The 12,970-nt window shown below is 42.4% G+C and overlaps 1 long non-coding RNA gene across 2 annotated transcripts; it reads right to left on the reverse strand.

Moving 5' to 3' along the window:
- Positions 1-258: 258 nt before the first annotated feature.
- On the reverse strand, positions 259-7,956 carry LOC122199201. Of its 2 annotated transcripts, none has more exons than XR_006193407.1 (5): positions 7,840-7,956; positions 7,519-7,576; positions 7,336-7,421; positions 6,860-6,975; positions 259-385 (listed from the first exon to the last, which is right to left on the reverse strand). It is a non-coding gene; the product is annotated as an uncharacterized LOC122199201 (long non-coding RNA). The 2 variants fall into 2 exon arrangements; XR_006193406.1 differs by lacking the exon at positions 259-385 and adding an exon at positions 6,186-6,467.
- Between the last annotated feature and the right edge of the window lie 5,014 nt (positions 7,957-12,970).

Raw genomic sequence — 12,970 nt, forward strand, 5'->3', positions numbered from 1 at the left:
TTTCAGATAATTCAGTAGCTGCTTTATAGGAAGCGCAGCTTGAAAAAGAGGCTGATCAAATATGTTTCTCTATCGTGATTAGGGCAGGGACCCTGCCTTGTAGCAAGACAATAAAGTAGCATTGTGCTGTATCAAGATAATCAAGTGACATTTTGGAGGGATAAAAACCACAGTAGCTCTGTGGTAAATAATGGTTATCGTTTGGCCGAATTTTCACTTGGACACAATAAAGACAAAAGAGAAATTTCTTGCCTTCCTTCTGTTCTCTTCCAGTTGGTATTATTTTCTAAAAAATCCTGTATCTTCCAAGTGGAGGTCATCCACTGGTACAAACTGGATTGCACCATCTGAGGTAAATTAAGTGGCCGGCATCAATCTTTCACACCTTAATAAAAAACAGGCCAAAGCTGATTCAAGTCAGAAGGAAAAGCAAAGTCCCTACTCTGTCTTATTCCATGGCACTGAAGTGCACATTCTTTAGACGTAGAACTTTTTAACCAATCCTGACAGAGATGAACATGTCACGCCGTGAAGTGACTCTAAGTGTGGACTTTAAACTGGCGTTGATTATTTGCCAACAAAGTGAATTAGAATACTCAACACCTAGTAGCACAGAATCTTCAACACAGAAGGTAGTAAGTGTATGTGAGCTTGTGAATAGCTATGATTTTAGGGCTACAAGGAGCTGTCTTGTAAATGGAAATGCTGTAGCACAGAGACGCCACAATCCTGCAACCAAGAGCACGAGAACTTGAACCCAAGGCCTCTGAGCCCAGGTAGTTTCCACCACCTAAGGCTCTTTAGTAAATACCAGGGTCTATTACTTGATATAGCAGCCTCCAGAATACTAACAAGAAGCCAGCCCAATGCCTTGGAAAATGAAAACCATCTTGGAAGTCTTCCCCTGATTTCTTTCATTTATAGATACCTCTCCCCAGGAGGAGAGGGTGGTGGCCATGGGAAGTAACACACATTCAGAGTTTAACGGGAACGAATAGTGCAAGCCGACGAGAGGGGTCTCTTTAGCTTAGCTCGGTTTCCCCTTGCTTTTTACTAGAATGCTCTAAATTCTAGGTGTTTACATAGGAGTAAAACATTCATTTAGTGTCTCATGAAAATTTACTTTCACCATTAATTCAAATAGCCTAGAGGGAAAAGTAGTTGTAGGGATTGAAACCTGCCCAAAGAGACTACAAATTGAGTGTAGGGGTGAGGTTTCCCAGGATCCTGCTCTCAAGATATTCCCAAGGTCGGGAAGACAGCATTGTCAAGAACTACATAGAGGAGGCCACACTGAGGGGACACAGACCGGCCAAGGGACAGAGAAGTAGGTGTATCTGAAGATAGACAGATGGACAGACCCAAATGATATTAGAAATAGCATTAAAAAAAAATTCTTTGAAACTTACTCGTAAATGATGAAGGAAGGATTTAATACTACTACCACTAATAACAACAACAACAATGACAGTAACGAGAAATAAGAACTTTAATGTGGTTTATGGGCACCCATCCCTATGTGCTGCTTTCCTAGCCTTCTTTTCCTTCCAGCGAGGTTTCTTCCAGTTGTTTGAATGCCTTGATTCTGGGCACTCATACCACGTTCCTTCTTCTGCGGGGCACGTAGTCTCCCATTTCCACCACCCCTTTAACCTGACAAATTCTTACTTACCCCTCAGCTCTCACATGAAACAGCTATTCCTTGGGGAAACTCGCCCTGATTCCCTGAGAGGAATCGCGATCCCCCCGTTTTATGTTCTCAGGACAGCTTATAGTTTTTCCTAACAATCGTGGTAGTTTTAATGCTTGCTCAGTGCATCTTCTGTGAGACACCCCCCCCCCCCCCCCCCCCGCAATTCCGTGAGGCCAGGACCATGCCTGTGCTCCCACCTCACAGCACAGTGCCTGGTGCATGGGTATTCGGTAGATACTGTTGAACCAATTACTGTCAAACACAATGACATCTGGATGGTATTTTCTGGTGAATAAAATATGTTCACTTCACAGGGAAAGGGGGCATAATTTAGTAGCTCCCTGAAACTACCAGAACTTATATACAGTGAATTCTCATTGATCTCAGGATAATCCAGAGCATTGGAAGAATGACCCGTGACCTTGATGGAGGTTTACCTTTCTGTGAGAATGATCGCTTAGCTGGTATTACTAAATCTCACAAGGGCTAATGGGGGAGGGTGGGAAGAGTCAGGCAGAGGGAAAGCTAAAGAGAGGGACTTCTGGAGCTATCTGAGCAGGTTACTGGTCACACAGCTGTGTGTGAGGAAAACCCCTTCCTCTCAGCTGGGCAAACTCCAGGCCCCCTTCACCTTCAGGCTGACATCTTCGTGGGCTAGCACCATGTAGCTTTACCCCCGCGTCCAGTCCAATGTGCTTTGTAAACATCACTGGCAGCAGGCTGCTCAAAAAGAATGTCAGACGAATCGCTCTCTGACCTGGAGTTTTAATCTTTCCTATGTCTCCTACCTTTGGAAAAACAAAATAAGTATGTCCCTGGATTGCGCTTAGCTTTTAGGAAATGGTGAGGTGAAATGTCACTTCTGCATTAACCCAGGTCAAGGAGCTGTTATATAGAAAATTGACTAACTGGGGGCGCCTGGGTGGCTCAGTCAGTTAAGCATCTGACTTCGGCTCAGGTCATGATCTCGCAGTTCCCAAGTTTGAACCCCACATTGGGCTCTGTGCTGACATCCCAGAGACTGGAGCCAGTTTCAGATTCTGTGGCTCCCTCTCCCCCACTCACACTCTGTCTCTCTCAAAAATAAACATTAAAAAAAAAAAAAAAAAGAAAATTGACTGGCACCAAAGTCATCAGTGTCATTAATATAGCAAAAATGAGTCCTTATCTCTCTCTTGTTGCTCTTAACCTTTGACCATTTTGCAGATAAGCCTGGGAGGGGAGACCTTGTGTGGAGAGGCCTAAGTCAGCCCTGGTGTCCCAGACAAGGCTGTCATAAAGCACCAGCCCAGCTGACCCACCAGCTGACTGCTAGCCTGTGAAAAACCCCAGGTGAGACCAGCCAAGCCTGGCCGAGACAGGAAGACTGCCCAAGTGAGCCCAATCAGCAGAACTGTGGGGTGAACAGATGACTGTTGTTTCAAGCCACTGTATTTCAGGATGGTTTGTCCCCTTGCAATAGCCAGCAAATACAAGGGCCCTTGAGCAGCCTGGTCCCCGCATAGATACAGCATCATCGGCCATGCCAATCTTCAGGGACTGATGCGTTAAGATCCAGAGCAGACAAGACTGTGGACAGTCCAGTTCTCGCACAAGGGCTATGACAGAACACGCTCGAGACAGTTGATGAGGCTACTGTTTCCCTAGCTTCCTAGTAGCAGGGTCTGTGGTACTGTTGTGTTTTCCAGTTAGACAAACGCCGACTTTTCAATACTGAACACTCTGTTGCTCTTCCCTCCTGGGGTCTCTGGTCAAGTCACAACACTGGCTTACCATTTCTTCTCCCAGGCTCAGCCCAAGGGAGCCATTTGTGGGTAAATGCGATTATTTCACCAGCCCCACCCTGGGCCTGTAGAATACTATACATCTGTCAAAATCATCTTAGGCCACATTTTAGAGAGCTCATCTAGAAATTGTTAAGGGTTTTGGTTCCACTTTTCTGCTAAGATACCCCAGGGAGAGTGTTTTGTCTCTGTAGCAAGTAGCTGTTGATGCTCCTGACAGGATGCCATAACTGGAACTATCTGTACATGATTCTGTGTCTCACTCTATGTAAATTCTTCAAAATCAGAGATTGTACCTTACTTATCTTTGAAATCTTCATGCTTATTGTGAAGCCTAACATATAACAAGTTCTCTGTATATTGCATGGGATGAATGAAATTGGTGAACCAGTGAACTGTGTGCTCTGGGCAGGCCCAGTGTCCTCCCGATTCAGTGATGGGACCAAATGTGAGCTTGCTGGATTCCTTTTTGAACAACAGATTTCTGCCTTTTGAACCCCTTTGAAACAGCAGCGGGTTTCCCTGGTTTCTTTGGGCTTAGGAGATTTTTGCCTTCTGGCTCACCCCGGTGTGTGGAGTCTTAACTTACATGTAATAAAATCCAATGTAGGGATTTTTAATTTACCTCATTAGTCCTACAAAAATAAAGATTAAGGATTAAGGGAAAATAAATTGAGACAACATCTGAAGACCTCTGGGTGTAGGTAAAGGGAGAACTGTGGTTATTATAAGGGGTCTTGTGCTAGATGTTTCTTTCTCCATGAAACCAAACCTTAACACCTCACTTGAAACAGACACTTGCCATGCTAACTTCTGGCAGTCCAAATCCTGTTGATTCTGCTCTATTTTTTAAAAAATATTTATTGTCACTGCACCTGGGTGGTTCAGTCATTTGAGTGTCCAACTCTTGATTTTGGCTCAGGTCATGAGCCCAGGGTCTGGAGATCGAGCCCCACATCAGGCTCCACACTGAGAGGGGAGCCTGCCTGAGGTTCCTCCCTCTGTCTTCCTCTGTACCTCCCCTGCTTGTTCCCTCTCTCTCTCTCTCTCAGATTAAAAAAAAAAAAAGAATTTATTGTCTTCAAAGGTACCGTAAGAACACTTTGTCAAATACTAGGTGCTCAAAAAATACTTGCTCTATAAATTAATATATCCATGGCCCTGTAGTGGGCTGAATTCTAAGATAACCTCCAAGAGTCTCAACTCCTGATAAGCATACTCTGTGTAATCACCTCCCCTTCAGTGTGGGCAGGCCTGTGGATAGGTAATCACTCCTACTTTCACGATTAGGTTACACTCTATGGCAAGGGTGAAGGGATATTACAGATGTGATTAAGGCCCCTAAGCTGATCAGAAGAGATTATCCTGGGTGAGCCTGACCTAATCAGAAGCTGCATTCTGCCCACAGCCCCTGAGCTCAGAAGAGAAGCTGTCTTGGATAAGGTTGCAGTCTCAGCCAACACCTTGACTGTGGTCGTATGAGACCCTGAGAAGGAGACCCGCTTCGGCTGTGCCTGGACTCCTGACCCACTTGACAGTTCTGTGCATTACTCAGTGCTCATCGCAAGAAGTGTATGTTGTGTTAAGTGTGAAGTGTGTATCTGAATTCACGGAGTGTTGAAGAGAGTGTCCAGAGGAACCAAGCAACTCCTGGGACCTTTCTCCCAGGTAAGAAAGAAGCCTGCAGCCCCATGTATCAGTCCCTCTCTTTGTGTTTTCAGTCTGCTCCTCACCACTAGTTTCTTTTCTCCAACCTACAAATAGACCCCCCGAGTCAGGAACCCAGCTGTCTACCAGACACAGAACCTCCTGAATTTCTGATGGGCAACTCAAGCAGAACCCATGCAACCTGGAATCCATCAGGGGCTACTTCCCTACCCCGTCTACCCCCCTCCCCAGACCTGTTCTGTACTAATATATACACACACTCAGCTTAAAAACCTTTTCTCAGAAGCAGAAGTTCATATAAATGCCTATTAATTCTCACTGTTATTAATGTCAAAGGAACATGTTTTCTATTAATGAAAAAGTCAGCTCAAGCATTAAGCTGGTGATATTGGTAGCATAAATCATATCACGTAGATAACTGTAAACTCTGCCATGACACTAATAAAATATAAAATTTCTAAAGTGACTAGAAACTTGGAAAGAGCTTACACATCAGCTGTCTCTATACCTTGCTGGTTCTTGATTATTTACGAAAATCATCTCAAACCACTAATAGCACTCATCATGTTTTTAAAAATCAGTGTTAGGGGAGGGGTGTCTGGGTGGCTCAGTCGGTGAAGCATTGTCTGACTCTTCATTTCAGCTCAGGTCGTGGGGGCTCGGGCTCTGCTCTGGGGTGGAGACTGCTTGGAATTCCCCCCTCCTCTGCCCACCCCACTTGCACGTGTGCATCTCTCAGTCAAAAAAAATCAATATTATGTGAAGGGGGATTTTTAAATATAAAAAGTATACTTTGATGTAATAAAATAGTACATTGAGGCACACTGAGCTGAAACATATTAAATTGCGGTTCACCTCCTGGGCCGTAAGCTCTGTGACAGCAAGACAGTTCATATACTTTGTTCTTCACTCCATCACCAGCACCCAATATAGTGCTGGGTGCACGATTAATATTCAACAGATATTCATTAAATTAACAAATCAATGTGACAATTTGATGTAATAGGGTAGAGTAATCTCTGTAACGAACAGACCTCAACTTATGCTTATGTTTTTAGTCGTGTAACAATACCGAGGAGGTGAAAAGCCTCTGCAAAGTCACTTGAGGACCTAAGCTCTTGGAGACTCTGTTATCTTCACCTTGTAGCTTTGATTAATGCCATGGAAGCTGTCTCCATTCCAGCCAGCCAGAGGAGGAAACAGAGCACGGAGGACTGCTCCCTGAAGTTTATGGGTCAAGCTTGAAATCAGTGTATGTCACTTCTGCCCACATTCCAGGGGCTAGCACTCAACCACAGGGCCACACGTTACTGTAATGGAAGCTAGGACATGGAATCCAGCCATGTGCCCAGAAAGAAGAGATCATGAATTTTGGTGATCATCTCTGGCACGTGTGATGTCCTACACTTACGAGTAGGCTGCAACCAGACCCCATCTCATCTTCTTAAAGCAAAACATCTTTGCCCACATAAAAAAAAAAAAAAAATAGGTGTACACACTCTCCTCCACTTGTATGAGCAAAAACATGTCAAGAGAACATGTGTATAATGAAGAATGAGGTTATTTTTCATATCGATTTATGGTGCTGTCTTTTAGCCCGCCTTCAAAATTAAATCTTGCTGCCATCATCAAGACCTCCTTCTAGCTCGTCTCAACATCCTTACATCTGATCTCTCATTCGTGTATACTGTTCCACCTCAGTGTGAGGACTTACCTCCAACTTCTTCTAACGGTGGTGTTTATCCCTTCTTCCAAGACCAGACCATTAACTTTAAGAGAGTCTCCTGAGTGCAGTTGATTAAACATCTTTCTTCCACTGAATGTGTTTGACTAAAAACAAAACCATGATGTCCCATGGCAGGTTAATAAAGAAAACCAAACAAAACAACAAAAACTCTTCTTGGCCTTCTTGGAATTTATAGATAAAATCCAAACACTCTAGCTTAGCATGAATGCTAGCCTCCAAGTGTCTTTGTAGACTCACTCCCTCCTGTCGCTCTACCCTGCAGTTTAAGATCCTGCCATCACAGCCTTCTTGTCAAATTCCAGTCTGTATTAGGCCTGTGACTCTATGCCATATCAGTTTCTGACTCTATGTGTTCTTTGTACACGCTTTGCACCTGACTAAAATCTCTCCCCTGCTTATGTCTAAATTACCTTTATTATAAGAAACCAGAAGTAGTATATTACCTCTTCTATGAAGACTTTGTTTATGAATATCACAGGCAGAGTTGACTGATCTGTCCTCTGTGATCCTCAGTACTTTGCTCAATTTTCTGAAATGTCACCCAACACATTAGATTGTACCATGAGCTGTCTATGAGTTTATCCTCATAAGACTGTCAACTCAATCCAGGAATGGCTGTGTCTTACCTGATTTGATATACTGAACGCCTCCAATAGCTTGTAGTATCTTGTGGGTGCCCACTTACTTTTTCAAAAGAATGAAAATTGAAAGTGAGATAATTTTCCAGGTGAAGCTTTCTTTTAGAGGTAGAGGGCCATTCCAAAATTGAGAATATGGACAGTTTTCTAGAACCTGAATGCATTCTTTCTCTTTGTGATTCTCGAGAAATCATCATCATCATCATCCAACCAGTTTCAACCCATCCTCCCCCCACATACACACCCCCATACTCTCTTCGCTGGATCTCAGGAATTCGGCAACCAGATGACCCAATTTCACAAGATTACCTTATTTCTCAAGAAGTTCACCAAGTGTTCCAAACTTCCTCCTGAAGCAACATGTCAAACATGTTTTATCTTTGGGACTTTTAGCCAATTTGGTCACTACTTAAAGCCACAAATGAGTCTTTCTGAGATTCCTCTAAGCCAGATGAGGTCACAATGCCACAGAGCTCAAAAGCAATGTTGCTGTATCATCCTAGTACATGCCCCTGGTGAGCAATAACACTTCTAAAGGCTGGTTTTCAGCTCTGACTCAGAAACAAGGCTCTGATCTTGGGATAGGAGCGAGTGAGACATGGGGGCTTGTTTTTCATAAACATCCCCTACTCTTTGTACATCCGATAAGTTGTTCGGTACGCGTTCAGACTGTCTGACTGTCTGATCTCTGCTTTTCCTTCCCTCTTGAGCCCATGACCTCTTCCCAGTCTTGGGGCCATCGGCCTTTCTGAAACCCAAGACCCTCCCCACCTACAAATCATGATTTAAAAACTTTTTAGTGAAGCACAGATGATTTTCTTTTAGGAAGTTCTTTGGGGACCATTAAACTCCCTTATACTTTATTTCCTTTCTATATGTGATGAAGCATGCATTGGCCCTTTGCACATTTCATTGCTAAGCTTATTATGTTCAGTGTCAGGACTGTAATTTACTTTTATAGATGAGGAAACTAAGGCTGAAGAGCCTCATTCCCAAGGCCACACAGCTAAGGGATAAGTGAGCAACTGAGCCTGGAATCCAAACCCAGTTCTATAGAAATAAAAGCCTTGCCATTCTGCAAAGGGCTCGTGTTATTGTGACTTTGCCATTTTGATGCCAGGGATATTTTGATGAGGTTCACAGGCTGAGGAACAGGGCAAGACTTAGGCACAGGGTCAGGGATACTTCAAGGATTTCTTTTGAGAACGTTATTAAGTAATAAAAAGCAGTGTTCTCATAATTTGCTATGCCATTTTAATATGACTCCATCAAAATGCCCTGCTTTGTTCTGCTAATCCGCTAGCATCTGAATCACAGGGCACACACAATAGTGAAGCTGGAAAGACCCATTTGGAAATGATTTATTTCAGCCCCTTCCTGCTCCTGCTGAGAAGAGGAGGGAAGGGGTCTGCCAGAGGTCACAAGGGCAGTTAGTGAAAGAACCTGGGCAAGAGCCGGGCTTCCTGACGCACCCGCTCAGGGCTCCCCACTCCCCTCGCCCCTCGTTGGCACACAAAGCCCGGCCCACACCACTCTCTGCCTTCAGGACTGGCTCACCGCAAATCATCCCCAGAAGCACGTCCTGGGATTCATGCTCCACGAGGCCTTTTCCCCTCATTTATGCAAGAGTCGAGATTAAAGTCTCACAAAGGCATAAGATTTAACCCCGTTTAATTAACCACTTTATTAAAACAATAAAATTAGATAAAGTTGGGGACATGGTTGAGAAGAGCAAAAAATGAAGCAAATTCAGAAATGTGAGGTGGAAAGTACAAAGTATCTTTAAAAGTTTAATTGAAAGATAGTAAAAAAATAAGTGAATAATAATAAGGAAGAAAATATTAAGGATAGGAGCACCTGGGTGGCTCAGCCGGTTAAGCATCTGAGTCTTGTTTCAGCTCCGGTCATGACCTCACAGTTCATGAGTTCAAGCCCCACTATCAGTGCAGAGCCTGCTTGGGATTCTCTCTCTGTCTCTGTCTCTGTCTCTGTCTCTCTCTCTCTCTCCTTCTCTCCCTTCCTCCCTCCCCCCACTCCTTCACTCGCTCTCTCTGTCTCTCTCTCGAAAATAAATAAATAAACGTAAAAATATATTAAGGATAATGACTATTAAGACATTTAAAAAATATTAAAAGATTAATAAACATGAATTTTTTTTCAAAGGGTATAATTTAAGAACAAATACAGTAAGGTATTAAAACCAGAAACTTAAAGATTTCAAAAAAAATTTAAAAAAATTGTTCTTTAAGAAAAAAAAAAGAACAAATACAGTAGGTATTAAAACTGGAAACTTAAAGATTTCAAAAAAAAATACAAAATAGGTAGTTGGATAAATTCTAAGCTGAAAATCCTGGACTGAGAGCAAACTTGGTCACCATGCTTTATGCAGAAGGCTAAGGGGTATAGAAATGAATCCCCTTCCTACTATGCACCAGGAATTCTGGAGGCTTCTGAAAATCCAGCACAGACATAGCCACACCTAACCCTGGAAGTCAGTTCTCTTTGGTTGCTCGGTGATGCCTCTGCTGTACAACATCCCCTTACCACTTCAGAAATCGTTGGTCTGTTCTAATGAACTGGATGCTGGCCGTGTGTTATAGATTTGAATTAAAAAAAGGGTTCTGGTCTGTCCGTCAAGTTTGCCTTAACCTTGCCATGCCCCGGTGGTCTCCTGAACAAAACGGGCATAATAAGAGTGCCTAACTCACTGGAGATGGTTGTGAAGACCAGGTGAGATCACTTCCATAGAACATTTAGGACAATACCCCATACGTAGTCACTGCCTGGGCACTTTAGCCATTTAGTTGTTTACACGGAACGAGTGAGCCCGAAGCCTCCCTGTGACAGGAACCCTGTATCTATTGTGTTCACCCTCGGGAGCACCACGCACGGTGCAGGACACGTAGTGGGAGTTCCCATATTCATTAAGTGAATTAATGTACTGATCTTTCCATTACTTCTCGTCTCCTTTTTTCTTCTCTTATCTCATTAAAAACACACACATGTTTATTTAGCAACCACTATGTGCCAGACACTCAAAGGGTAGAAAAGTAATAATAAAACCAAGGATTTTAAGCAGGATTGTGGCTGGTCAGGTCAAGTGTGTTTTAGGTCATGTGTAGAGCAGGTTGAAAAGCAGCAAGCTTGGGCTGAAGCAACTAACAAAGATGGTGTTGACAACAGTAATGACCATGGACGTGAAGAGGGGAAAGTGAATAAAAAGTGGGTGCGTGAGGCTTCATGATGGATGAAATAGAAGGCACGAGAAAGCAGGAGTCTCCTCTCTCACTTAATGTACAACTCACTTGCTATGTGATTGACGTACTTTGTGAAGCCTCCTCGGTTTCCCCAGCTTTTACCCGAACGTCCTATTGCTGAGTTCTGCTTTTGCATCAGCCATTATACTTTGTGTTTCAGCAGATATGAAACAGTTTTATTAAATTAAGTGCAGTAGAATGGAAAGCCAGCCAGCCCAACAGGCACAGAGGTTTTTCGTTTGTGTTTTTAAACAAAAGGTGAATTGCATATACTGTCTCAAAAACAACAACAACAAAAAAAAAAAAAAGAAAAAAAAAGAAAGAAGGAAGGAAGGAAAGAAGAAATGTAAAAGGAAGAAAGCGAACCTTAACTGGGCCTTAAACCATAAATGTCTATTTCTCTTTAAGAAAGAACCACCTAGACTAATAAATCAAATACATATTTGACTCTATTACATTTGTTTTTTGGCAGTTATAGTCAGTTAGCAGAAAGAACATTTGCAAAGAGAGAAAGGGTGACTCCTTCCCGTCTGGCATAAGAAAAAAGAGAAGTGTAATATGAGAAGTGGAAAGTACATTAAGAATGTACAGAGGGGTGCCTGGGTGGCTCAGTCTGTTGAGCATCTGACTCTTGATTTCTGCTCAGATCATGATCTCACGGATGTGGGATTGAGCCGTGCATTGGGCTGTGCATTGAGTGCCTGCTTAAGATTCTCTTTCTCCCATACAGACGATGTGGAATATTACTCATGATATTCACAATGGAATATTACTCAACAATCAAAAAGAATGAAATCTTGCTATTTGCAACATGTGACTTCATTCATATATGGAATTTAAGAAACACAATAGATGAACATAGGGGAAAGGAAGGAAAAATAAGATAAAAACTAGAGGGAAGCAAACCATAAGAGACTCGTAAATACAAAGAACAAACTGAGGGTTGCTGGAGAGGAGGTGGGTGGGGGGATGGGCTAAATGGGGGATGGGCATTGAGGAGGGCACTTGGGATGAGCACTGGGTGTTGTATGTAAGTGATGAATCACTGGGTTCTACTCCTGAAACTAATGCTACACTATATGTTAACTAACTTGAATTTAAATTAAAAAAAAAAGAAAGTAAAAATTAGAATAATAAAGATTCTCTCTCTCCCTCCTCCATCCCTCCCCAACCCGTGCATGCGCACATTCTCTTTCTCTCTCACTAAAAAAAGAAAAGAAAAAAGAATGTACAGAAATGTTACTTGAGTTTTAAACTTGTCTTAAATAGTTTTATGCTGACTCTAAGTATTTATTGAAAATCTACACCAAATTTACTTGTTTATTAGTGCACATTTTACATTAAAGCCGCAGCCTAATATTAAGTCATTTGACACTGACATTCGACATACTAAAACGATGTCCTTCTCCTATGCTGCTACTGCTTTTTCCAAGATTGGAAGTTTCAAGGAAAATGTTCAATAAAGAGCTACCTTCCTCTTAAGGCTATATAAATCTGTATCTTCATAACTAAATTCTTGAAATTTGTCCCTGAAGAATTTCTCAGATTTGAATAGTCAATTCAAAGCCTTTTATTTTTTTAAGGATGAGGGCTATAAATGATAATTTTAATAGATTTGCTATATTAAACATAAATTTGGATTCCATTACAGTGTAGGCGATAGCAGATTGATTTTTTTTTTAATTCTTACTTTGGGGGTGCCTGGGTGGCTCAGTTGGTTGACCATTCAGCTCTTGATTTCATCTCAGGTGATGATCACACAGTTTTGTGAGTTTGAGCCCCGCTCTGCTAGCACAGAGCCCGCTTGGGGTTCTCCCTCTCTCTCTCTCTCTGTCCCCTTCCCACTTGTGCTCTGTCTCTTTCAAAATAAATAATAAACAAAAAAAACCTCCTTATTTTGAATTGCAGCCAATTAGTGAACATGGGGATCAAATTCATGTAAACCCAGTGTAATAAATGCAAGAGCCGGTATCTTCAATATGCTGACAGCAAGTTAACTATCCACATGTAATTTCACCCTTTACTAAACTATTCTTTAAGAAGAAGGGCAAAGACATCTTTGTGCAGTCAAAAGAACAGAGTTGATCACTGAAGGAGAGTCTCACTGGAGGAACTTCCAAAGGTTGAACCTCAGGAAGAAGAAATTTCAATGAGAAGGATGGACGTGAAATGCCAGGAAGAAT

Source organism: Panthera leo, chromosome D1 (assembly GCF_018350215.1).
Source record: "Panthera leo isolate Ple1 chromosome D1, P.leo_Ple1_pat1.1, whole genome shotgun sequence".
NCBI classification, from domain to species: domain Eukaryota; kingdom Metazoa; phylum Chordata; class Mammalia; order Carnivora; family Felidae; genus Panthera; species Panthera leo.